Raw genomic sequence first — 26,723 nt, forward strand, 5'->3', positions numbered from 1 at the left:
TAAAAAAGAGAGCCTATTGAATTAGAGAATGGTGACAGCTCCAGCATGTCTGCTTCCTCATTACTTGGCTCCGAGATGCACAAAAAGAAAAAAACACAAATGTGCTGTAACATGTTTCAACCACGCTGCTCATATTGATCCTACATTTTCCCTCAGGGTTGTCTGCCTTCACATTTGGCACGACTTCACTGGCTGGCTGTCATCAATGCCTGGCACGTTATTAGAAGTGAGAAAAGACGTGTACCAATTGTGTGAGGAAGTCGGCGGACTATTTTGTCACTGATTAAGACAAACTTTTGACATTTTCGTCAATTGTACTTTTTTTTTTTTTTTTTCCTGGAATACTCAATATTTTGTGTGACAGCAAGCAGCATATAAAGAGTTTAATGGACTAAAATACCAGTATAAAAACACTCTGGTAGGTTATAAATGTGACGTGTCGCAATTCTTATCTCATTGACATATTTTACAAGTTTTCATCTTAGTAAAAGGAAAACCTTGCTGCAGTTTAGTGATGACAATACCAGTACATACTCCACTGTCCTGGTCGCTTAGTACTATGTAGCTAAGTCAATGACAGGCAGATGAAAACACCACAACTTGTGCTTTATTTAAGGCCTGATTTACTAAAGGTTTGCGTGTACTAAAACACACGCAAACTACTAAACATGTTCAAATTAGATTGTGTCTGTTAAAGGAGAACTGCACTTTTTGGGAAATTTTCGTTTACAACCATGATGAAAGACATAATGATGGATGTTTTTTTTTTCTTTTGCATTCTAAATAATAAATAAATGCAATCAAAAGTCTGCTTACAATGAAGCCAATGAGACCTGCACAATTCTGCCTATAAAGCCCTTAAAAAACATCTAAACACCTTCATTGAGGTTTTAAATAATGATGCAAGTATATCTATCAATTAATCATAGTCCATTTATATAGCCCTAAATCACAAGTGTCTCAAAGGGCTATACAAGCCACAACTACATCCTCGGCTCAGATCCCAGGGCAAGGAAAAACTCAACCCAATGGGATACAATGAGAAACCTTGGAGGGGACCGCAGATGTGGGGACTCCTCCACTTCCCCCTGGCGACCGGTGCAATGGACGTCGAGTAGATCTAGTTAATAGTGTGAAAGTCCAGTCCATAGTGGGTTGCTACGTAGCAACCATGAATTGATTAACGTGGACCCCGACTTAAACAAGTTCAAAAACTTATTCAGGTGTTACCATTTACTGGTCAATTGTACGGAATATGTACTGAACTGTGCAATCTACGAATACACGTTTCAATCAATCAATCAAACCGGACCCAGCGTCTTTTTGTGTCCTAATTGGCAGTCAAAATGTAATAAACTTGTAAAAATACTGTACCGAATTTGTCTAATATGTTCACTATCTTATTTAATCACAAAATTGTTCCTTGATTCCAATAAGGAACATATGTTTAATGTATCATAAGATTTTTTTGGTTTAAAATACTGCCAAAAATTTCATTTTTTTGTGGTCCCCTTTAGTTAGAAATTTATCCAAATACAATTTGGTACCATTACCAAATTATTGGTATCGGCACAACCCTAATATACATATAAACCACAAAAAACAGATACGGAATCCTTCGGACCTTGGCACCATTTTTTAGACCTGTCCAAGCCAAGACTATGCGCATGAACTGGTGAAAACTACTAGGATAAGAGGCAAAACGTCTTCTGAGACAACTGGTCAATTGAACACCATGAGAACAAAATTTACCTGATGAATGAGAACACTTGTCGACACATTCATCTTCAAATAAAACAAAAACACATTCTATAAATGTGACATGCTTCCAGTATTTTTACATTTTAAAACACGTGGAAGCGTGCATCACCTTTTGAAGTAATCTTTCACGTGAGTACAATCCACGATCGGCATTGGGACACAAAGTAACACAGCGATAAAAAGCAATGGAGACGCGAAGGAACAGCAGATAGAGAATGACCGGCAGCAAATAGAAATTTAAGGCCCCTTCTACACTAAGCCGGTAAGGTTATCCAGGGTAAATCCCAACTAACCTTATCCTTGTCCACACACACACACTCACACACACACACACACACACTGGTCGTTTAAGACCCCTTCCTACCTCCGTCCGCAGAAAATGCGTACGTCATAGTCACCTCCAGTGATGCTTTGTATACAAGTTTTTAAATTAAATTTAACTTATCTGAACCATATCCAGTGTTGTGGTATTTCAATTAACTGGAATCCAGTGTGTTGTGGGGCCCTATTGTAGTGAATCCCACCTGAGACAATCTTTAATGGACATGTAAAAGTAAACAATGTGACAAAGAACATTTGACAATTTAACAATCAAACTAAGGATCACTCCTCACTCTTGTGCATTCAGCTTCATTGTCCATTGGTTTTTGGTGATTTTATATACTCTGGACCTAGACCAGTGGTTCTTAACCTGGGTTCGATCGAACCCTAGGGGTTTGGTGAGTCGGCCTCAGGGGTTCGGCGGAGGTCAAGACCCGACTCATTGTGTAAATAAAAACTTCTCCCTATTGGCGTATTACGGATACGGAAACAGCAGAACCAGACTGATTTGCAGGTGTGTAATTTGTTGTGAGTTTATGCACAGTGTGGGTTTTGTTCTTTGAACAAAGTGATGTTCATACACGGTTCATTTTGTGCACCAGTAAAAAAACATGATAACACTTTAGTATGGGAACATATTCACCATTAATTAGTTGCTTATTAACATGCAAATCAGTAACATATTGGCTCTTAACTAGTCATTATTAAGTACTTATTAATGCCTTATTCAGCATGGCCTTATTATAACCCGAACTCTCTAACCCTGGCCCTAACCCTTTTAAATTAAGTCTTTGTTACTTAGAATATGTTCCCCATACTAAAGTGTTACCAAAAACCTACAACTTTGTCTTGAATTTGAAAAAAAAACAACATTTTATTTTTCACTAAAGAAGGGTTCGGTGAATGTGCTTATGAAACTGGTGGGGTTCGGTACCTCCAACAAGGTTAAGAACCACTGACCTAGACGTTGACATACATGGCAGACAATAACTGATACAGTCTGTTTTGCCAGTCCAAATGCATTCCATGTTTTCCGTAGTCTTCCCTCGACGGCCACATCTATTGGAGTCCACATTCTCGTTGTCTCGCCTTCAAAAAATGGACAAAGTGTTTCGGTAAGTAGAATCACAGCTGACCAGGACATTGCAACGTTTTCTTGCCCTCTGAGATGTGTTGTATCCGGAATAGCTGCAATCGCTTTCTCTCAAGGTATTCATGTGTGACTTCCACAAGCGTCTGAACATGTAGAAGAAGGAGAAACATGGGCATGTCTGGAAGACTCGCCTCCATCTTTCCAGTGGTTAGCTTCGGTTGTTATGAAGCTGGCTCTGGCGCGTTATTTTTGACATCATTTCCTCTCTGAACTCAGTTTGTAAACGATCGATGAGTCCACATAAAGCTAAGAGCCGGAGATTCAAGAAATATACGGCACACTTACCCGTGTAAAAAAAATAACCTCGGAGGTGAACCTTAAAGCAGTGGTTCTCAACCTTTTTTCAGTGATGTACCCCCTGTGAACATTCTTTTTAATTCAAGTACCCCCTAATCAGAGCGAAGCATTTTTGATTGAAAAAAAGAGATGAAGAAGTAAAATACAGCACTATGTCATCAGTTTCTGATGAATTAAACTGTATAACAGTGCAAAAATATTGCTCATTTGTAGTGGTCTTTCTTGAACTATTTGGAAAAAAAGATATAAAAATAACTAAAAACTTGCTGAAAAATAAACAAGTGATTCAATTATAAATTAAAGCTGCAAGCAGTGATGGACGGGACCGACTTTTGCTGGTGTTTCCTGCCTTTACCCATTCAACATATCTTTACCTGCACGTTACCTACCATCCCTGCATCCTGGGGTCACACTGTTGCTTCTTTCTTTCACCCATACATGCTGGTGCTTCCTGCCATCACCCAGACAACATATCTTTACCCGCACATTAGTTACCTTCTCTGTATCCTGGAGTCAAACTGGTGCCTCCTTCTTTCACCCAGTCAACATATCTTTACCCGCACAGTACCTACCTTCTCTGCATTGTGTGGTCACGCTGGTGCTTCCTGCTTTTAAGTGGCCATCTTGAGACGGCAGCAGCGCAGCATCATCAGCGAAGCGGTTCTTTGAAGGCTCGTAAAATCAAAACCGGAGCAGTTAGAAAAACTCTTTGCGCAACTTTTAATCAGAAGGGTTCAATCTCTTTCCTGTGCGAGTTTGAAGCCGACACAACAAATGCGCTCAGAGGAGATAATGTTAGAAAATAGGTGACGGGTTTTTACAAAACTTTTGTTTTGAATGACATTCCTACCGGAAGTTACAAGCAGTTTTGTCTATGTTTTCTTTCCAAGAGCAGTTTTGTTAGTGTTTCATTCCTAGGGGGCGCTAGAGCGCAATTTTGAGTTTTGGGGTTTGGTTTTTATATTAGATCGCAATTTTCACAAGCCCTGATGTGTGTGTTGAGTTTGGTGAGTTTTGAAGCATTTTAAAGGGGTCAAATTACAGCTCAAAGAGGCAAAAATGACATTTTTTGGGAAACTTTCGTTTTGAAGGGGTTTTTGCCGACTTCCTGTTGATTTTTGCTGAAGGAGGTCAGTTTATGAAATCTAGGTCTAAGTCAGACCTACATAGAGGTTTTTGTTTCATGTCTCTACGACATTCCTAACTGCTACAAGCAGTTTTGTCTGTGTTTTTTCGTAGGGGGCGCTAGAGCGCAATTTTGACTTTTATTTTTATTTTTTATTAGATCGCAATTTTCACCAGTCCTGGTGTGTGTGTTAAATTTGTCGAGTTTTGAAGCATGTTAAAGGGGTCAAATTACAGCTCAAAGAGGTGGCGGTATTATAATAATAATAAAACCTTAGAAATACAATAAGGTCCTCTGTCCCAAAGGGACATTCGGTCCCTAATAAAGATTTCCCCACATAGAAGTAATCATCAACTTAAAGTGCCCTCTTTGGGGATTGTAACAGAGATCCATCTGGATTTATCAACTTAATTCCAAACATTTCTTCACAAAAAAAGAAGTCTTTAACATCAATATTTATGGAACATGTCCACAAAAAATCTAGCTGTCAACACTGAATATTGCATTGTTGTATTTCTTTTCACAGTTTATGAACTTACATTCAGTACCCTTATTTGAGAACCACTCCCTTAAACGATGGTTTAGTGTGGCCGACATAAATAATTATTTGTTTAAGGGGTTATCCCGCTTAGTGTAGACCAGTGGTTCTCAAATGGGGGTACGCGTACCCCTGGGGGTACTTGAAGGTATACTAAGGGGTACGTGAGATTTTTTAAAGATATTCTAAAAATAACAACGATTCAAAAATACTTTATAAATATATTTATTGAATAATACTTCAACAAAATATGAATGTAAGTCCATAAACTGTGAAAAGAAATGCAACAATGCAATATTCAGTGTTGACAACTAGATTTTTTTGTGGACATGTTCCATAAATTTAAAGATTTATTTTTTGGGGGAAACATTTTTAGAATTAAGTTCATGAATCCAGATGGATCTCTATTACAATCCCCAAAGAGGGCACTTTAAGTTGATGATTACTTCTATGTGTAGAAATCTTTATAATTAAATCACTTGTTTATTTTTCAACTAGTTTTTAGTTATTTTCATATCTTTTTTTCCAAATAGTTTCAGAAAAACCACTACAAAAGAGCAATATTTTTGCACTGTCATACAATTTAATAAATCAGAAACTGATGACATAGCGTTGTATTTTACTTCTTTATCTATTTTTTTCAACCAAAAATGCTTTGCTCTGATTAAGGGGTACTTGAATTAAAAAAAATGTTCACAGGGGGTACATCACTGAAAAAAGGTTAAGAACCACTGGTGTAGACATAGCCAAAGAAAAAAAGGATTCCGTAGCATCCGTCCATAATGAACAAAGTGTACACCTCGCCAACGAGACATCTTTTTCTATTTAATTGCGCTCTATATCAAAAGCCATATGGACACAAGGTACTGAAGGACGATAGGTATGTCTTCATTGTGGAAATGCCTTCTCTGCCCTGGGGGATCGTAAAATGCTCATTAATTCCTTATATTAGCTTAAACGCCCTTATTGAAGGCCACCTTGATGATTATTTTTCCCCCCCTACTTATTATCTATTCCCTTAGTGGGCTGCTTGGGGTACTGCCAGGTCAAAGGATGGCTGTGCATGTGTGTGTTATAGAGCAGTGGTCCCCAACCACCGGGCCGCAGAATAATTTTTTATTAAAAAAGAAATAAAAATAAAACTTTTTTTTAGTTATTTATTAAATCAACATAAAAAACACGATATACACTTAAAAAAAATATATTAAATCAACATAAAAAAACACAATATACACTTAAAATTAGTGCACCAACCACAAAAACCTCCCTTTTTCATGAAAAAAACGTCCCTTTTTCATGATAAAGAAGAAAAAAAAAAAAAAAAAAAGGACCCCCCCCTCGGTCCGCGGATACAAAAAGGTGGGGACCACTGTTATAGAGAACAAGCCAATGTACAGGCCAGCAGACCCCGCGCCCCCCCCCCCCCCACCCCCTTGTCTCATTCTGCCATGTATAGACAGGTGGGCCTATCGCCGTTGCCTTGGTGATGCGCGCCTGCAGCCGATGGCGGTGGATGCAAAATGTCAATTAATGCATGCTGACAACAGCAGACCAGAGAAAGAGCTGGAAAAGACACACAGTGAGGACTTAAAAGAAAGACAGGAGGTGTCCAAGAAGTGATGGACAGACAAAGATAACAGAAGGTTATATTAAGGGGGGAGGGTGGTTGTGTGAGGAGCGATGGTTTGCCACACAAAACGAGAACCGAGCGCCAAGGTGCTGACAGAGAATATCGCTCCACATTTTTTACGACAACCTTTCTCTTTTTCCAAAAGCAGCTTGTGTTCATTCCTCCTCCTCTCTCCCTCCATCTTCCTCATCCTCTCTCCCCGCTCGCAACCTTCAGCTCCAGCCTCCACCTCTCTCTGGCAATTTGATTAAGTCGGAGAGATTAGGTGGCACTGGAGAGCGCAGAGGACCAAAGAGGGCGAAGACAAGAGACATTCTGCTCTAATCACGCCATTGATCTGTTCAGGCATGTGGCCGGCGCAGATTATGGGATGGAGTTTGGCGCACGGTGGGATTCAGCGTACGAGATAAGGGCGCCTGGCTGTTTTTGGAAAATGACGTTCATTTACACGCCAGCCGGAAAAGCGGGGGATTTTTGGAAAATGTCAGCGTCTTCACTGAAAATGAAGTGTGCTCGTTCAATGGAAGCGTGCGTCAGTAACAGTAATGGAGGAACACCTTTGCATTTAGTGGCGTTTCTGATTTTATTCGCCAACAAAGTGGCCTGATTATACACCTTTAGCAACCGGTATATCTCCTCAAAGATAAATATCATAAAAACGAAACGGTAATGGTGTGTCTATGTATGTGTGTAGTGTGCATATGTATGTATATCCATCCATCCATTTTCTACCGCTTATTCCCTTTCGGGGTCGCGGGGGGCGCTGGCGCCTATCTCAGCTTCAATCGGGCGGAAGGCGGGTTACACCCTGGACAAGTCGCCACCTCATCGCAGGGCCAACACAGATAGACAGACAACATTCACACTCACATTCACACACTAGGGCCAATTTAGTGTTACCAATCAACCTATCACCAGGTGCATGTCTTTGGAAGTGGGAGGAAGCCGGAGTACCCGGAGGGAACCCACGCATTCACGGGGAGAACATGCAAACTCCACACAGAAAGATCCCGAGCCTGGATTTGAACCCAGGACTGCAGGACCTTCGTATTGTGAGGCAGACGCACTAACCCCTCTGCCACCGTGAAGCCCTGTATGTATATATTTATCATTTATGTATATACAAGTTCATTAAGTGTGTACATAGTGAACAGGTAGTTGTAGCTCAGAGTAATTTATGATTTAAAGAAAAGGGATGGAATTGAATAAGTGTAAACTTCTTCTCACTCCTTTTCAAATATCAATCCATCCATTTTCCACCCCTTGTCCTTTTTGGGGCCGCAGGGGATCGCAGCCTGCTAGCGGGGTGTATAAAATAGTCAGGAATTGTCATGAATACAAAGGATTATGGGTATTTGTTGTGTTGCGTTTATGTTGTGTTACTGTGGGATGTTCTCCCGAAATGTGTTTGTCGTTCTTAATTGGTGTGGCTTCACAGCGTGGCGCATATTATTAAGAGTGTTAAAATTGTTTATATCACAACCATTAGTGTACTCTGTGTCACCCAGTATACCTTGCAGTCGTGTGCGTGTATCTGCGGAAGCCACACACATGTTGCTGGGCTGACAAGCAGATCGTACATGTTGTAGAAGGTGACAAAGCCAATGGCTTCGCAGCACGCCCTAACACTTATTATCTGGGTGAATGGAAAAGGATATCGATCATAGAACCATGCATATCAAATATTTCCGGTTCAACCGCCACCCGCCCGAATCTAATTAAAATCTGTTTTTCGTCATGTCAACCGCCCGACCCGCGGTTTATCCGCGGAGTCCGCGGATGAGACCGCAAACCGCGCATCTCTAATCAGGAGTGTCCAAACATTTACCAGCAAGGGCCGATAAAGTTGAAGCATAAAGATGTAAATGACGATCCTTCACTTCCTTTATGTTTGTTTCCTTGTTTTTGTATTCACTTCCCATCAGTGCTCTTTAGGGCTGCCAATCTTTGGGTGTCCCACGATTCGATTCAATATCGATTCTTGGGGGTCGCGATTCGATAATAAATCGATTTTTTCGATTCAACGCGATTCTCGATTCAAAAACGATGTTTTTCCCATTCAAAGCGATTCTGTATTCATTCAATACATAGGATTTCAGCAGGATCTACCCCAGTCTGTTGACATGTTAGAGTAGTAGATTAAAAAAAAAAAAGCTTTTATAATTGTAAAGGAAAATGTTTTATCAACTGATTGCAGAAGTGGGAATTTGTTTTAACTATTAAACGAACCAAAAATATGACTTATTTTATCTTTGTGAAAACATTGGACACAGTGTGTTGTCAAGCTTATGAGATGCGATGCAAGTGTAAGCCACTGTGACACTATTGTTCTTTTTTTAAATTTTCATAAATGTCTAATGATAATGTCAATGAGAGACTTTTAATCACTGCTATGCTGAGATTATAACTAATGTTGATACTGTTGTTGATAATATTCATTTTTGTTTCATTACTTTTGGTTTGTTCTGTGTCGTGTTTGTGTCTCCTCTCAATTGCTCTGTTTATTGCAGTTCTGAGTGTTGCTGGGTCAGGTTTGGTTTTGGAATTGGATTGCATTGTTATGGTATTGCTGTGTAGTGGTTTATGGATCGGTAAAAAAAAGAAAAAAAAAAAGAAAAAAAATCGATTACAAAAAAAAAAAGAGAATCGATTGTGAATCGCTTCTCTTTTTTTTTTTTTCGATTGTGAATCGCATGAGGTGGCGACTTGTCCAGGGTGTACCCCGCCTTCCGCCCGATTGTAGCTGAGATAGGCGCCAGTGCCCCCCGCGACCCCAAAAGGGAATAAGCGGTAGAAAAATGGATGGATGGATGGATTGTGAATCGCACAACGCGAGAATCGCGATTCAAATTCGAATCGATTTTTTCCCACACCCCTAGTGCTCTTATTTTGTTCCATTTCTTCTTTGTTCCGCAACGCACTGTTTCTTCCACACCTGCCGTTGATTGGCAGCCGGTCCACACCTGCTGCCAATCAGCATTTGTTGTATTTATGTGTCGTCTCGAGCACTACTTTACCTGCAAGACTGCTTCCTCTCTGTTCCATCCATCCATTTTCTACTGCTTGTCCCTTTTGAGGTCGTGGGGGGTCGCTGGAGCCTATCTCCGCTGCATTCGGGCGGAAGGCGGTGTACACCCTGGACAAGGTGCCACCTCATTGCAGGGCCAACACAGATAGACAAACAACATTCACACTCACATTCACACACTAGGGTCAAATTAGTGTTGCCAATCAATCTATCCCCAGGTGCATGTTTTTGGAGGTGGGAGGAAGCCGGAGTACCCGGAGGGGAACCCACGCAGTTACAGGGACAACATGCAAACTCGACACAGAAAGATCCCGAGCCCGGGATCGAACCCAGGACTACTCAGGACCTTCGTATTGTGAGGCAGATGTTGATGATGATAAAACCATCTTACCTGCTCGTCGCTCTCCTGGTTCCTGCATCTGGGGGTCCCAAACAATTGCAGCCATGCGAGTTCCTCACATGCCTGATGCCGTCCCAAACAATTGCAGCCAGCTGAAGAACTTGCATCACCCCAAGATGCAGGAACCAGGAGAGCAAAGAGCAGGGAAGATGATTTTATTATCACCAACAGAGAGGAAGCAGTCTTGCACGTAAACGTTCCACAACACGAAGTGACCTTTGAGCACTGAGAAGCGCTCAAGACCAGGCATAAATACAACATATGCTGATTGGCAGCAGTTGTGGACTGGCTGCCAATCAACGGCAGGTGAGGAAAAAACAATGCTCTGCGGAACAAACAGGAAATGGAACAAAATAAGAGCATCTGTGGGAAGTAAATACAAAAACAAGGAAAAAAACAGAAAAGAAGTGACAGATCGTCACAGACAGTTTGGTTATGTTTTGTTTGTCCTCTGTCTGTGTTTTTTTTCCTGTCAGCGCTCTTATTTTGGTTCCTTTTCCTGCACGTCTCGCTGAGCGCCTCGCTGAGCGCTTGTTTCCCTCACCTGTACTTGATTGGCAGTGCGGCACACCTGCTGGTAATGGCCAATTTATACCTGCCTCTCCCTCCAGTCAGCGCTGGAGTATTGATAGCTGTTCGCAGTTTTCTGTCTCCTAGTTCCTTGTTTTCTGTTTGCCTGTTTCCTGGTTCCTGTGTGCTGTCACCTGTTTTCCTGGTATGCTGTAAACTGTTATCCTGGTTTGTGTTTTACCTGCTTTTTTGGACATTACATCATGTTTTCCTGCACCAAGCCTGCCATCTCTGCATCTTGGGGTTCGTCACCAACATTCCCTAACAGTAAATAGCCCAAGTAGACATTATATTTATAAAATTGTTGCATTTGAATCAATTGTAATGTTGATAATGGAGGTCATTCTAGTTATTCCTTATAAATAGTGGTATTTGTAATAGTATTTTTATTGCTAAATTTATAGTGCAATAATGCTCATTGTCTACTTCATCACCTGGTTCTTCTTTATAATTTTTGGTATCATTTTTATTTGCTGATGGAGTTATGTTGTTGTCTTTCTGTGTTATCCCCCTCTGTTTTTTTTTTCTTCTTCTTTCTATCCCTGCCTGCACCAAACACTGAATAAACCGATTGAATAAAGTCAAATACAAATATTTGATATTAGATAGATGTAGATATTGGTGATATCTACATCAACGATATTATTTGCCTGAATGGCTGGACTGGACATGTCAAAAAATAAAAAAATAAAAAAGTTGAACGCCGTAGGGGCCACCGTCATGATCTAGCACGGGGGTCGGGAAAGTTTTTGGCTGAGAGAGCCATGAAAGCCAAATATTTTCAAATGTCATACATTATTTTTTTTAACACTGAATACAACTAAATGCGTGCATTTTTAAGTAAGACCAACATTTTCAGAGTATAATATGTCTCTTATTCTTTATAATAAATTGTTGTTTTCAAGATAACCAACAATGAATACAATACTTCTTACCATTATTGTGACTTTTTGAACAGGTGTGGTAGAAAACGGACGGATGTATTAAAATGCATGAGAATGTTTTATCAATCAATCAATGTTTTTTTTTATATTTTCCGTTCGGGCTCCAGTACTCTGGAATGCCCTCCCGGTAACAGTTCGAGATGCTACCTCAGTAGAAGCATTTAAGTCTCACCTTAAAACTCATTTGTATACTCTAGCCTTTAAAAAAAACTCCTTTTTAGACCAGTTGATCTGCCGCTTCTATTCTTTTTCTCCTCTGTCCCCCCCTCCCTTGTGGAGGGGGTCCGGTCAGATGACCATGGATGAAGTACTGGCTGTCCAGAGTCGGGACCCAGGATGGACCGCTCGTCGGAACCCAGGATAGACCGCTCGCCTGTGTATCGGTTAGGGGACATCTCTACGATGCTGATCCGACTCCGCTTGGGATGGTTTCCTGTGGACGGGACTCTCGCTGCTGTCATGGATCCGCTTTGAACTGAACTCTCGCGGGTGTGTTGGAGCCACTATGGATTGAACTTTCACAGTATCATGTTAGACCTGCTCGACATCCATTGCTTTCGGACCCCTAGAGGGGGGGGGGGGGGTAGCCCACATTTGAGGTCCTCTCCAAGGTTCTCATAGTCATCATTGTCACTGGCGTCCCACTGGGTGTGAATTCTCCCTGCCCACTGGGTGTGAGTTTTCCTTGCCCTTATGTGGGTTCTTCCGAGGATGTCGTAGTCGTAGTGGTTTGGACAGTCCTTTGAGAAATTTGTGATTTAGGGCTATATAAATAAACATTGATCGATTGATTGATATAGCCCTATATCACAAGTGTCTCAAAGGGCTGCACAAGCCACAAAGACATCCTCGGTTCAGATCCTACATATGGGCAAGGAAAAACTCACAACCCAGTGGGATGTCAATGTGGATGACTATGAGAAACCTTGCAACATTACATTACATCACAAATTGCAAGAAATTTGAATTATTCCGCTCTCAGTGCTGCTAGAGTGCCGAATTACGCAACCGGGCGTGACGTCACGCGCAACCCACGTACTGTAATATGCCACCATTGGATTTTACATAAATCGGTGCCTGGTAGCACTGGCTGGATCCGGTCAATGCCAAAAAAGTACCGGATTTGGTAGCCATCCCGATATAAGACTACTTCTTGTAACATGTATTTTCATGCATTCTTGCATGCATTTTTGGTTCATTCCAGGCACACCATCACCACAACGGCGCATCCCAGAGCCCATTTTTGGCCTGATAAAAATAAGTTATGTTGTCTAAATCAGTGTTTCTCAACCTTTTTTGAGACAAGGCACATTTTTTTCCATTTAAAAATCTGGAGGCACACCCTTAGCAGAAAACATTAAAAAAATGAAACTCCACCAGATCCTCCTCTTGCCTTATTTTGAGTTTGTTGGGGTTTTCCTGTGTGTAGTGCTTTAGTTCTTGTCTTGTGCTGTTATTTTGGTGTTTTCCAGTTGCAGTTTTATGTCTTCCTTTGAGCGCTATTCCCTGCACCTGCTTTGCGTTAGCAAGCAAGGCTATTGAAGTTGTTGCTATTCTTCTTTGTGGGGACATTGTTGTTTGCCATGTCATGCACGGATGTACTTTGTGGTTGCCGTTCTTCTCTGCTCCACACGCTGCAAGTTTTTGCTGTCTTCCAGCATTCTGTTTCTGTTTACTTTGAAAACAGTTCAGTTTTACTGTCATTTTACATAGCCATCCCTATGCTTTATTGCCTTTTCCTTTTGTTCATTTTTGGCGTAAAGCGTTACATACCTTTTTTTACCTGCACCCTGTGGTCTGCATATTGGGATCACAGTTCTACAGACAAGTTCTACACAGCACGGACACTAAGGAACGGCACAGTATTTGCAGATTATAATTATTCATTTGCAAAAAAAACATTTTTTTGGACCAATTAGGTGAAGTTGCATCATTTCCCACGGCACACCAGACAATATCTAACGGCACACTGGTTGAAAAACATTGGTCTAAATCATACTTCTACGGTACATCCCCCAGAAAGGGCGATGTGTGCTGCATATTCCACAACATAACATAAAAGCACAGGTTGAAGCAATGGAGCATACGAGGTCATAAAATTAGCACAGACGTGCTAATGTTGGAACGCATTTCCTCAGCATATCTGCATATTGAGAATGAAATAGGCACGGACACTACCCAAAACCAAATACCTTTTCCCTGTCAGTACCTAACAGGCTAACGGGCATATATTTCCCTTGTTAGCCTATATGTTGATGTGTCATTGACCGGGCTAGCATGCGTCAGATGAAAAAATCTTCTCCGCCTTCAATCGTCTCCATCTTTCAAAGGCATCCCCGATACAAATCCTCGTTTTGTTCCTGGCTTTGCCATGGATAAGTTGAGAATCGTAACGAGGCCTTTTAGATTTACTAAGGTCCGACATGTTTAGTAACTTTACCAGTGGCAGTAGCCAGACGAAGATGGCAGTGTGTAACTGGCAACCTGGATGTGACACACTTACAGACTTTCTAATTGGTTAAACGATCGAAGGCGGGGCATCGAAATGAACACATAAACAAGAATTCAGGGCTGTAAATTTAATTTTGAAAGAAACATATCCTGGCTGAACTATTGTTATCAGTTATTGAGATATCTGAAATGAAGTGAAGTGAATTTATTTATATAGCACTTTTTCCTCAAGTGTCTCAAAGCGCTTTGCATAGTGAAACCCAATATCTAAGTTACAATTAAACCAGTGTGGGTGGCACTGGTGGCAGGTGGGTAAAGTGTCTTGGTCAAGGACACAACAGTGGTGACTCGGGTGGCGGAAGCGGGGATCGAACCTGCAACCCTCAAGTTGCTGGCACGGTTGCTCTACCAACCGAGCTATACCACCCCCCGTGAAATGGACATTTCTGTTGTCCTCTGTGTTTTTTATACACTTTGATTTCTATTATACTGTTTTAATTGATTTTACCCTTTAAAATAGTTTTTAATCATATTTGTTTTTATATTGTTTTTATTGGTTTCATATTTATTTATTTATTTTTTTACTATTTTTTTTAACACGGCTGTGCAGCACTTTGGAAACGTTATTGTTGTTTAAATGTGCTGTATAAATAAAGTGGATTGGATTGGATTATTTATTAATGCCTTTTGACATATCAGGGCCATTTAATGATGGCTTTGTTGCGATCCACTGCTCGGATCTTTACATATTCTTGTTTATTGTTCCTTTTCTGTATCACACTTTGTAGTTCGACCTCCTCAGTTCCTGTTTAGTCTGTCACCAAGGTTTCATATTGTTTTTACCTGCTACTCACGGTCCCTGCAAACATGTTTTACTAATTACCTGCCTTATTCAAGCTCGCCCCTTTTGTTAGTTCTGCCTGGGTTCCTAATTTGCCTACGTACGTGCAACAGTGAAGACTGCTCTGTTTATATATTCTCGCTAGCTTAAACGCTACGCCTTCGCTTTTTCTTAGCTTTCATGCTATTGTGTTGTTTTACCTCTTTTGTGCCTTCGTGCCAAGTATTTGGTGTTTCGTTTGTTATTCCTAGCCTCCATGCTAGCACCAGGGTTTTTGTTCTAGCCTGTTTGAGGTTAAATAAATACTTTATTTCTTACCTTTTGCTGTGTTCTTGCCGACGCATCCCTGGAGGAACAAACCCGGCATTGCTATGCCACTCAGCGTTACAGGCTTGACATTAAAATTATTACATATGGCAACCTTTAAGGACCACAATCAGACCTCTGCGCTGAAAATCTCCAAGTTGTATTATCCTGATCCATACGACGCTGGCATGAAAACAGAAGTTCGGAACATTCTGATTAAAGGCCTACTAAAATTAGATTTTCTTATTCAAACGGGGATAGCAGGTCCATTCTATGTGTCATACTTGATCATTTCATGATATTGCCATATTTTTGCTGAAAGGATTTAGTAGAGAACATCCACAATAAAGTTCGCAACTGTCGGTGTTGAGAGAAAAGCCTTGCCTCTACCGGAAGTCGCAGACGATGACGTCGCAAGTGTGGGGGCTCCTCACATATTCACATTGATTTTAATGGGAGCCTCCAACAAAAAGTGCTATTCGGACCGAGAAAACGACAATTTCCCCATTAATTTGAGCGAGGATGAAAGATTCGTGTTTGAGGATATTGATAGTGACGGACTACAAAAAAATAAAATAAAAAAAAAAACAAATAAAAAAAAATAAAAAAACGCGATTGCATTGGGACGGAATCCGATGTTTTTAAACACATTTACTAGGTTAATTCTGGGAAATCCCTTATCTTTCTATTGTGTTGCTAGTGTTTTAGTGGCTTAAATAGTACCTGATAGTCAGAAGGGTGTCTCCAAGGGTGTCTTGACGCGCAGTGTCTCAGGGGAGTCAACGGCAGCTATGGACGGCACAAGCTCAGCTTTTCTCCGGTAAGAACTGACTTTTTAACCACAATTTTCTCACGGAAACCTGCTGGTTGACATTCGGTAGGGATCCATGTCTGCTTGACCGCTGATCTATAGTAAAGTTTCAGCTCTGGGAATTTTAAACAAGGAATCACCGTGTGTTTGTGTGGCTAAAGGCTAAAGCTTCCCAACTCCATCTTTCTACTGTGACTTCTCCAATATTAATTAAACACATTGCAAAAGATTCAGCAACACAGATCTCCAAAATACTGTGTAATTATGCGGTTAAAGCAGACGACTTTTAGCTGTGTGTGTGCGTAGCGCTCATACTTACTAAAACGCGTGACGTCTTGCGTACACGTCATCATTACGCGATGTTTTCAAGACGAAACTCCCTGGTAATTTAAAATTGCAATTTAGTAAACGAAAAAAAGCCCTATTGGCATGTGTTGCAATGTTAATATTTCATCATTGATATGTAAAATATCAGACTGTAGTGGGTTTCAGTAGGCCTCTAAGAACATTTACTTCAATGTCCACCCGGATTTAAGCATACAAATGAAAATGTTTCCTTGTTGTTGTGTGTCTTAAGACTGTGTGTGTGTATCTTTGAATGCAGAGGTCACCATACATGTATATCCTTCATAGTTTACATGCTTCTTATTTGTATATGCGCATATTCAGACATTTAATGTCAATTTATGCATAGGTAGGTGTGTGTGTGTGTGTGTGTGTGTGTGTGTGTGTGTGTGTGTTGGTGTGCATGCATTGTGGAATGAGCACATGGGATTTGAGAGGCTCACTAGACCTAAGTTGAATTAATGCATCCCTGCTCCCCCTATGCCAATTTCCATCAGGGGTCTCTTGACCCTCCCACTCTTGCAGACTCATAATGGTTCCATTCGGGCGTTAGCAGTATGCATTAGCAGGGAGCACGGCGACACTGAGCTGGACTGTATTTCCATAAGACTGGGACATAGAGGCCCTTCCATACATATATTAGCCTCTTTGTGTCTGAGGGCGACTAACGCAGTGTTTCTCAGCCCCACACACACACACACACACACACACACACACACACACACACACACACACACACACACACACACACACACACACACACACACACACACATACGTGTTTGGGTGACATATGAGGACTTATGACAAAAACGTGACATATGGGGACATGCCTTTCCAATGGTCCTGCAGGCCTGGGATTCAGACGGTTAGTGAACCAGAATTTTAGAAACACAGTGGTCTATTGAGATTTTTGCAACTCTTTTGTTTTTTTCTGAACCTGATTTTTATGGTACATATGAGGACTTGTCAGGTTTAGGTGCCATATGAAGACCAGAGTGTTTAAGATTTCAAGTTTATGTGACATATGACGACCATGACGTCACCGAGTGTTTAAGATTTCAGGTTCATGTGACATATGATGACCATGACGTCACAGAGTGTTTAAGATTTCAGGTTCATGTGACATATGATGACCATGACATCACAGAGTGTTTAAGATTTCAAGTTTATGTGACATATGATGACCATGACGTCACAGAGTGTTTAAGATTTCAGGTTCATGTGACATATGATGACCATGACATCACAGAGTGTTTAAGATTTCAAGTTTGTGAAATATGACAACCATGACGTCACAGAGTGTTTAAGATTTCAAGTTTGTGAAATATGACAACCATGACGTCACAGAGTGTTTAAGATTTCAGGTTCATGTGACATATGAGGCTAATGACATCAGAGACTTAACAAAACCACCTGAGTTGGTTTAGTTGATGTGTTGTCATTTTAAAAAATCCCAATCCCATGCTACTGTAATCTAAAACCAAGAAGAGTTTAAAAGAAACATGGGTATAAATGTAATTGTCGACTAAGTGTAACTGAATTGTTTTTGTGGATTTTGTCGCTAAGAATTATCTGGAATAAATACAAAACGCTTGCTGTTTATTTTGCTTTTTTAATTGCTGGTAACATACTCAAACTACCACAGAAGATGTGGGAAAACATTTTTTTCCCCTTTTTTTAATATAATTCTGTTATGGATGTAGTACTTGATGGCAAGCCAATCTCTGTCCTGTAGAGCTACTAGTTCTTTATGGAGGGAGGCTTCACAATCTTTTTTACCTGGTACTTTGTTGCCAGTTACAAAATGCAACATGTGTCATTCAACTGCTTCCACTTCTTCCCCTTTGCAGCTGTCATAAAGGAGACAAAATACAATTTCATACTGAAGGAAAAATGACTATAACACAGTGAAAAGGTGCAAAACGTAATATAATATTCTAGTAAATGATGTGGATTATTTATTTACCCCGCTTTGGAGTGGACCAAGTGGAAGAAGCTTGAGACATACCTACTTCCAGCGATTTGTCCTGCTGTCAATCTGAAAGGAAGAATTAGAAAACTGTAAAAGTAAACATTTAACATATTGTGCTTTGTGAAGCAGCGGAGTATATGTGTTGTCCGTCTATTTATCAATAATGCAGACGAGGAGTGTTGGCTGAGTTCTTAACATTTGCTTTCAGAGCCTGCATATCACAACATACAAGATGCCGTCATGGCGACACAACTTATCCCGGGCTACCGCGCATGCTCGTCACTCCTGTTGCATGCTGGGTAGGGTAGTTCTTTTTTCCCCTGGCTCATAACATTAAACTATAGTACCATGTATATGCGTTCAGTTTATCAAAGCACCAAGCAAACAGATATGGTCATAATTATTTTAAGTCCACTACGCAGAATAAACACAACATTATTAATATTGCTACTACGGATAATTTGATCAAAAATTCCCTAAAACAGCGCACTACCTATAATATAAGTTTTTTAAACATAAGATCCCTGATAAAAAAAAAAATGTTTCTGCTGTTACCTCAGAAATTGCCTGTTCAGATGTTATGATTGTGGCTCAGAGATTTGTATGTAGATTATATTTATTTTCCATAACAAACAAGATAACTTAAATACCCTGGCAGTGGCAATAAGCTTAAATGTTTGTATTTACATTTTTTGAGTTGATTTTCATCAAATTTGCTATTTAACTGCTACTGTTTAACAAGGACTGATTTAAATTGTGTTTGCACAACAAATGTTTTGGCGCTTTTGTTCATGTGGGAGAATATTCCAATAAAGGTGCACTACACACTACTTTTGAATTCATTATTGGGCTTTGCGTATACAATGCAGTTAATCGCGATTAATAAGAGAAATAGTGCGATTAACTTCGATTAAAAATGTTAATCATTGCCCAGCACTAATATATATACAAACCCCGTTTCCATAAAAGTTGGGAAATTGTGTTAGATGTAAATATAAACTGAATACAATGATTTGCAAATCCTTTTCAACCAATATTCAATTGAAAGCATTACAAAGACAACATATTTGATGTTCAAACTCAAACTTTTTTTTTTTTGCAAATAATAATTAACTTTGAATTTCATGGCTGCAACACGTGCCAAAGTAGTTGGGAAAGGGCATGTTCACCACTGTGTTACATCACATTTTCTTTTAACAACACTCAATAAACGTTTGGGAACTGAGGAAACTAATTGTTGAAGCTTTGAAAGTGGAATTCTTTACCATTCTTGCTTGATGTAAAGCTTAAGTTGTCGTGTTTTACGCTTCATAATGCGCTACACATTTTCGATGGGAGACATGTCTGGACTGCAGGCGGGCCAGGAAAGTACCCGCACTCTTTTACTACGAAGACACGCTGTTGTAACACGTGGCTTGGCATTGTTTTGCTGAAATAAGCAGGGGCGTCCATGATAATGTTGCTTGGATGACAACATATGTTGCTCCAAAACCTGTATGGACCATTCAGCATTAATGGTGCCTTCTCAGATGTGTAAGTTACCCATGCTTTGGGCACTAATACACCCCCATACCATCACACATGCTGGCTTTTGAACTTTGCGCCGGATGGTTATTTTCCTCTTTGTTCCGGAGAACACCACGTCAACAATTTCCATATATAATTTGAAATGTGGACTCGTCAGACCACAGAACACTTTTCCACTTTGCATCAGTCCATCCTAGATGAGCTCGGGCCCAGCGAAGCCCGCGGCGTTCCTCTGTCTTGTTGATAAATGGCATTTGCTTTGCATAGTAGAGTTTTAACTTGCATTTACAGATGTAGCGACCAACTGTAGTAACTGACAGTGGTTTTCTGAAGTATTTCTGAGCCCATGTGGTGATATCTTTTACACACTGATGTCGGTTTTTAATGCAGTACATCGCTTACGTGCAGTGATTTCTCCAGATTCTCTGAACCTTTTGATAATTTTACGGACCGTAGATGGTAAAATCCCTAAATTCTTTGCAAAAAAAATGTTTAGCAGTTTTAACATCAAATATGTTGTCTTTGTAGCATATTCAACAGAATTGGGGTTGAAAATTATTTGCAAATCATTGTATCCTGTTTATATGTACATCTAACACAATTTCCCAACTCATATGGAAACGGGGTTTGAATGTATTTATATAAATATAGCCTATTATTTGCGCACTATTTACAAGTTATGTACCAAAAACACGACCACCGAAAAAATACTTTGATCAATGAAAACAGCGCTGCAAAAACCGGCTGTAAACAAGAGGCACTGCATTTTCTGAATTGAAACACTCATTTTAAAGCTTTGACATTAACATTTTAACACACACTAATCTGGTTCAGAAAATATGAGGACCTTATATGAAACACACTTTCTTGGTTCAAACAATATGAGGACATGACGAGTGCTCACATGTAGAATTTATGTTGTTGACTTGTAACATCTCCTGTTTTGCTAAACATGAGTTCCAAACTCCTTACTGACTAACATGGATGTACCCTTACGAAAATGTTGTCATATAAACTGATCTGTGAGAGATTAAAATTAATAAATGTCTTTCAAAATATAGGTTGGGTCAAATTTAGAGCAGATATAGTAAAAATAGACATGTAATAACCTGTTGGAGGGATGAAGTCGGTTTATGGCTGTCATCTGAATCTAGAGAATGTTGAGATAGAACCTCAACAGTTGGTTTCTGCAACAAAACACAAAAATATAATGTCATAACTAATTAATTATAACATTCTCACCACTTTTTGTTGATAAAAATCTGAGCATACAATGCCAGATAAAGGGTAAAGATTATTACAGAGTTTCAGCTCTTAGACAATTCATTAAGAATGTAACACACACAAAAATCTGGTTCAGAAAATATGAGGACCTGGATTGAGACACTCATTTTAAAGCTTTGACATTAACATTGTAACACACATTTTCTGGTTCAGAAAATATGAGGACCTTATATGAAACACACCTAAGTCTTTCTTGCTTCAAACAATATAAGGACATGACGAGTGCTCACATGTAGAATTTATGTTGTTGACTTGTAACATCTCCTGTTTTGCTAAACATGAGTTCTAAACTTTCTACTGACTAACATGGATGTACCCTTGCGAAAAAGTTGTCATATAAACTGATCTGTGAGAGATTAAAATAAATAAATGTCTTTCAAAATATAGGTTGGGTCAAATTTAGAGCAGATATAGTAAAAATAGACATGTAATAACCTGTTGGAGGGATGAAGTCAGTTAATGGCTCACATCTGAATCTGGAGAATGTTGAGATGGAACCTCAACAGTTGGTTTCTGCAACAAAACACAAAAATATAATGTCAGAACTAATTAATTATAACATTATCAGCACTTTTTGTGGATAAAACTCTGAGCATACAATGCCAGATAAATAGTAAAGATTATTACAGAGTTTCAGCTCTTAGACAATTAATTAAGAATATAAAACACACTAAAATCTGGTTCAGAAAATATGAGGACCTGAATTGAGACACACATTTTAAAGCTTGGACATTAACATTGTAACACACACTAATCTGGTTTAGAAAATATGAGGACCTTATATGAAACACACCTAAGTCTTTCTTGGTTCAAACAATATAAGGACATGACGAGGGGTCACATGTAGAATGTATGTTGTTGACTTGTAACATCTCCTGTTTTGCTAAACATGAGTTCCAAACTCCTTACTGACTAACATGGATGTACTCTTACGAAAATGTTGTCATATAAACTGATCTGTGAGAGATTAAAATTAATAAATGTCTTTCAAAATATAGGTTGGGTCACATTTAGAGCAGATATAGTAAAAATAGACTTGTAATAACCTGTTGGAGGGATGAAGTCGGTTTATCGCTCACATCTAAATCTGGAGAATGTTGAGATAGAACCCCAACAGTTGGTGTCTGCAACAAAACACAAAAATATAATGTCAGAACTAATTAATTATAACATTAACAACCACTTTTGGTTGATAATATTCTGAGCATATAATTCTACATAAACAGTAAAGATTATTATAGCGTTTTAGCTCTTAGACTATTATTTAAGAATGTAACATTCACTAAAATGTGGTTCAGAAAATATGAGGACCTGGATTGAAACACTCATTTTAAAGCTTTGAATTAAACATTGTAACACACACTAATGTGGTTCAGAAAAATATGAGGACCTTATATGAAACACACTGAAGTCTTTTTTAGTTCAAACAATATGAGTACATGACAAGTGATCACATATAGAATTCATGTTGCTGACCTGTAACATCTCCTGTTTTGCTAAACATGAGTTGTAAATTCCACAGACTAACATGGATGTACGCTTAAAAAATGTTGTCATATAGACTGATCTGTGAGAGGTTAAAAGGATTAAATGTCTTTTGAAGTATAGGTTGTGTCAAGTTTTTAGCAGATATAGGGCAGCACGGTGGAACAGGGGTAAGTGCATGTGCGTCACAAATCGAAGGTCCTGAGTAGTCCTGAGTTAAATCCTGGGCTCGTGATCTTTCTGTGTGGAGTTTGCATGTTCTCCCCGTGACTGCGTGGGTTCCCTCTGGGTACTCCGGCTTCATCTTACCTCCAAAGACATGCACCTGGGGATAGGTTGATTGGCAACACTAAATTGGCCCTAGTGTGTGAATGTGAGTGTAAATTTTGTCTATTTGTGTTGGCCGTGTAATGAGATGGCGACTTGTCCAGGGTGTACTCCGCCTTCCGCCCGAATGCAGCTCAGATAGGCTCAAGCACACCCCGCCAACCCAAAAAAGGGACAGGTATTAGAAAATGGATGGATGGATGGATAGTAAAATAGTCAAGTAATAACCTGTTGGAGGGATGAAGTCGGTTTATCGGTCACATGAATCTGGAGAATGTTGAGCTAGAACATCAACAGTTGGTGTCTGCAACAAAACACATAAAAATAATGTTAGAACTTATTAATTATAACATTATCAGCACTTTTTGTTGTTAACATTATGAGCATATAATGCCAGATAAATAGTAAAGATATTTATAGAGGGTTTCTGTCTCTTGTCCCGCTCATGTCTTGAGATGAACTTCCCTCGGTACTCGACCACAAAATAACCTTTTTAAATTGATGCAAGAGCAAATACACCATATTCTGATAAAACAGTTTATCAATTAACAATGTTTGGAATATCTGTTTTAAAAAGCAATAATAATAGTCGTTACTTGACTAAAAATTATATTACAAACAGAATTACTCTTTCATAAATGTAAATAATTATTAAATTAAGTACAAACCCCGTTTCCATATGAGTTGGGAAATTGTGTTAGATGTAAATATAAACAGAATACAATGATTTGCAAATCATTTTCAACCCATATTCAGTTGAATATGCTACAAAGACAACATATGTTTGCCTGTGTATCGGCTGGGGACATCTCTGCGATGCTGATCCGCCTCCGCTCGGGATGGTTTCCTGCTGGCTCCGCTGTGAACGGGACTCTCGCTGCTGTGTTGGATCCGCTTTGGACTGGACTCTTGCGACTGTGTTGGATCCATTGTGGATTGAACTTTCACAGTATCATGTTAGACCCGCTCGACATCCATTGCTTTCCTCCTCTCTAAGGTTCTCATAGTCATTATTGTCACCGACGTCCCACTGGGTGTGAGTTTTCCTTGCCCTTATGTGGGCCTACCGAGGATGTCGTAGTGGTTTGTGCAGCCCTTTGAGACACTAGTGATTTAGGGCTATATAAGTAAACATTGATTGATTGATTGATATTTGATGTTCAAACTGATAAACATTTTTTTGGTGCAAATAATCATTAACTTTAGAAATTGATGCCAGCAACATGCAACAAACAAGTTGGGAAAGGTGGCAATAAATACTGATAAAGTTAAGAAATGCTCATCAAACACTTATTTGGGACATCCCACAGGTGTGAAGGCTAATTGGGAACAGGTGGGTGCCATGATTGGGTATAAAAACAGCTTCCCAAAAAATGCTCAGTCTTTCACAGGAAAGGATGGGGCGAGGTACACCCCTTTGTCCACAACTGTGTGAGCAAATAGTCAAACAGTTTAAGAACAACCTTTCTCAAAGTGCAATTGCAAGAAATTTAGGGATTTCAACATCTACGCTCCATGATATCATCAAAAGGTTCAGAGAATCCGGAGAAATCACTCCACGTAAGCGGCATGTCTGGAAACCAACATTGAATAACTGTGACCTTCGATCCCTCAGACGGCACTGTATCAAAAACCGACATCAATCTCTAAAGGATATCACCACATGAGTTCAGGAACACTTCAGAAAACCACTGTCACTAAATACAGTGTGTTGCTATATCTGTAAGTGCAAGTTAAAGCTCTATTATGCAAAGCGAAAGCCAATTATCAACATCCAGAAACGCCGCCGGCTTCTCTGGGCCCGAGATCATCTAAGATGGGCTGATGCAAAGTGGAAAGGTGTTCTGTGGTCTGACGAGCCCACATTTCAAATTATTTTTGGAAATATTGGACACCGTTTCATCCGGACCAAAGGGGAAGCGAACCATCCAGAATGTTATCGACGCAAAGTTCAAAAGCCAGCATCTGTGATGGTATGGGGGTGCATTAGTGCCCAAGGCATGGGTAACTTACACATCTGTAAGTTACCCATCTGTTTGGAACAACATTTGCTGCCATTTAAGCGCCGACTTTTTCATGTACGCCCCTGCTTATTTCAGCAAGACAATGCCAAGCCACATTCAGCACGTGTTCAGCTTCATAAAAAAAGAGTGCAGGTACTTTCCTGGCCGGCCTGCAGTCCTATCAAAAATGTGTGGTGCATTATGAAGCGTAAAATACGACAGAGGAGACTGAAGCTCTACATAAAACAAGAATGGGAAAGAATTCCACCTTCCAAGCTTCAACAATTAGTTTCCTCAGTTCCCAAACGGTTATTGAGTGTTGTTGAAAGAAAAGGTGATGTAACACAGTGGTGAACATGCCCTTTCCCAACTACTTTGGCACGTATTGCAGCCATGAAATTCTAAGTTAATTATTATTTGTAAAAAAAATTATTCCGTTTGGATTTACATCTAACACAATTTCCCAACTCATATGGAAACGGGGTTTGTAATTAATGTGTTACTTGAGAAAGAAAAGTTTTAAATATCTAGCATATGCAGTTGAGAGACATTTCATGAGAGCAGAGTGTGTGTGTGCCTTTAAAAAGCTGTGCCTTTTGCCAAGTGACGTGGGACTTCAGCGCCCAGACATAGCAGAATAGTTCAGCTGTATTTTTTAGCTTAGCAGTGGCAGTTAAGATAGTTCTGTTGAATGTTTTTGTTTGTGTGTGGATGAGGCCTCTTTCTATTTGATATCGTGTTCGTAATTACTTCCGGGGGTTGCTTTCATTAGTAAAAAGATATTACCTGCACTAACCCTTTTGTGCTTCTAACGCTGTCTTGTTGACATACAATCACATCAAAAGTAGCATGCCAGATTACATAAAACGCATCGTAACAGCGTTGTAGCGTACATAAAAGTTATTAGCTTACTCGTTACCGGTAAAAGTAACAGCATTAGTAACATCGTTTTCATATACCGCTGTTATACCATCCATCCATCCATCCATCCATCATCTTCCGCTTTTCCGAGGTGGGGTCGCGGTGGCAGCAGCCTAAGCAGGGAAGCCCAGACTTCCCTCTCCCCAGCCACTTCGTCTAGCTCTTCCCGGGGGATCCCGAGGCGTTCCCAGGCCAGCCGGGAGACATAGTCTTCCCAACGTGTCCTGGGTCTTCCCCGTGGCCTCCTACCGGTTGGACGTGCCCTAAACACCTCCCTAGGGAGGCGTTCGGGTGGCATCCTGACCAGATGCCCGAACCACCTCATCTGGCTCCTCTCCATGTGGAGGAGCAGCGGCTTTACTTTGAGTTCCTCCCGGATGGCAGAGCTTCTCACCCTATCTCTAAGGGAGAGCACCCCTACCCGGTGGAGGAAACTCATTTGGGCCGCTTGTACCCGTGATCTTATCCTTTCGGTCATGACCCAAAGCTCATGACCATAGGTGAGGATGGGAACGTAGATCGACCGGTAAATTGAGAGCTTTGCCTTCCGGCTCAGCTCCTTCTTCACCACAACGGATCGATACAACGTCCGCATTACCGAAGACCCCACACCGATCCGCCTGTCGATCTCACGATCCACTCTTCCCCCACTCGTGAACAAGACTCCGAGGGGCCATAGA

The 26,723-nt window shown here is 40.2% G+C and overlaps 2 long non-coding RNA genes across 2 annotated transcripts in view; one reads left to right on the forward strand and one right to left on the reverse strand.

The window, feature by feature from the left end:
- The first annotated feature begins 3,119 nt into the window (after positions 1 to 3,119).
- LOC133538967 (uncharacterized) overlaps positions 3,120 to 26,723 on the forward strand; it is a 36,060-nt gene continuing 12,456 nt past the window's right edge. The window contains exon 1 of the long non-coding RNA XR_009803149.1: positions 3,120 to 3,197. This is a non-coding gene — a long non-coding RNA (uncharacterized LOC133538967). The remainder of the gene's footprint in view (positions 3,198 to 26,723) is intronic.
- On the reverse strand, positions 18,123 to 22,504 carry LOC133538925 (uncharacterized). Its single transcript, XR_009803138.1, has 4 exons — positions 21,743 to 22,504; positions 21,133 to 21,210; positions 18,491 to 18,562; positions 18,123 to 18,374 (listed from the first exon to the last, which is right to left on the reverse strand). It is a non-coding gene; the product is annotated as an uncharacterized LOC133538925 (long non-coding RNA).

This window comes from Nerophis ophidion, linkage group LG01, assembly GCF_033978795.1.
Source record: "Nerophis ophidion isolate RoL-2023_Sa linkage group LG01, RoL_Noph_v1.0, whole genome shotgun sequence".
Classification (NCBI taxonomy): Eukaryota; Metazoa; Chordata; class Actinopteri; order Syngnathiformes; family Syngnathidae; genus Nerophis; species Nerophis ophidion.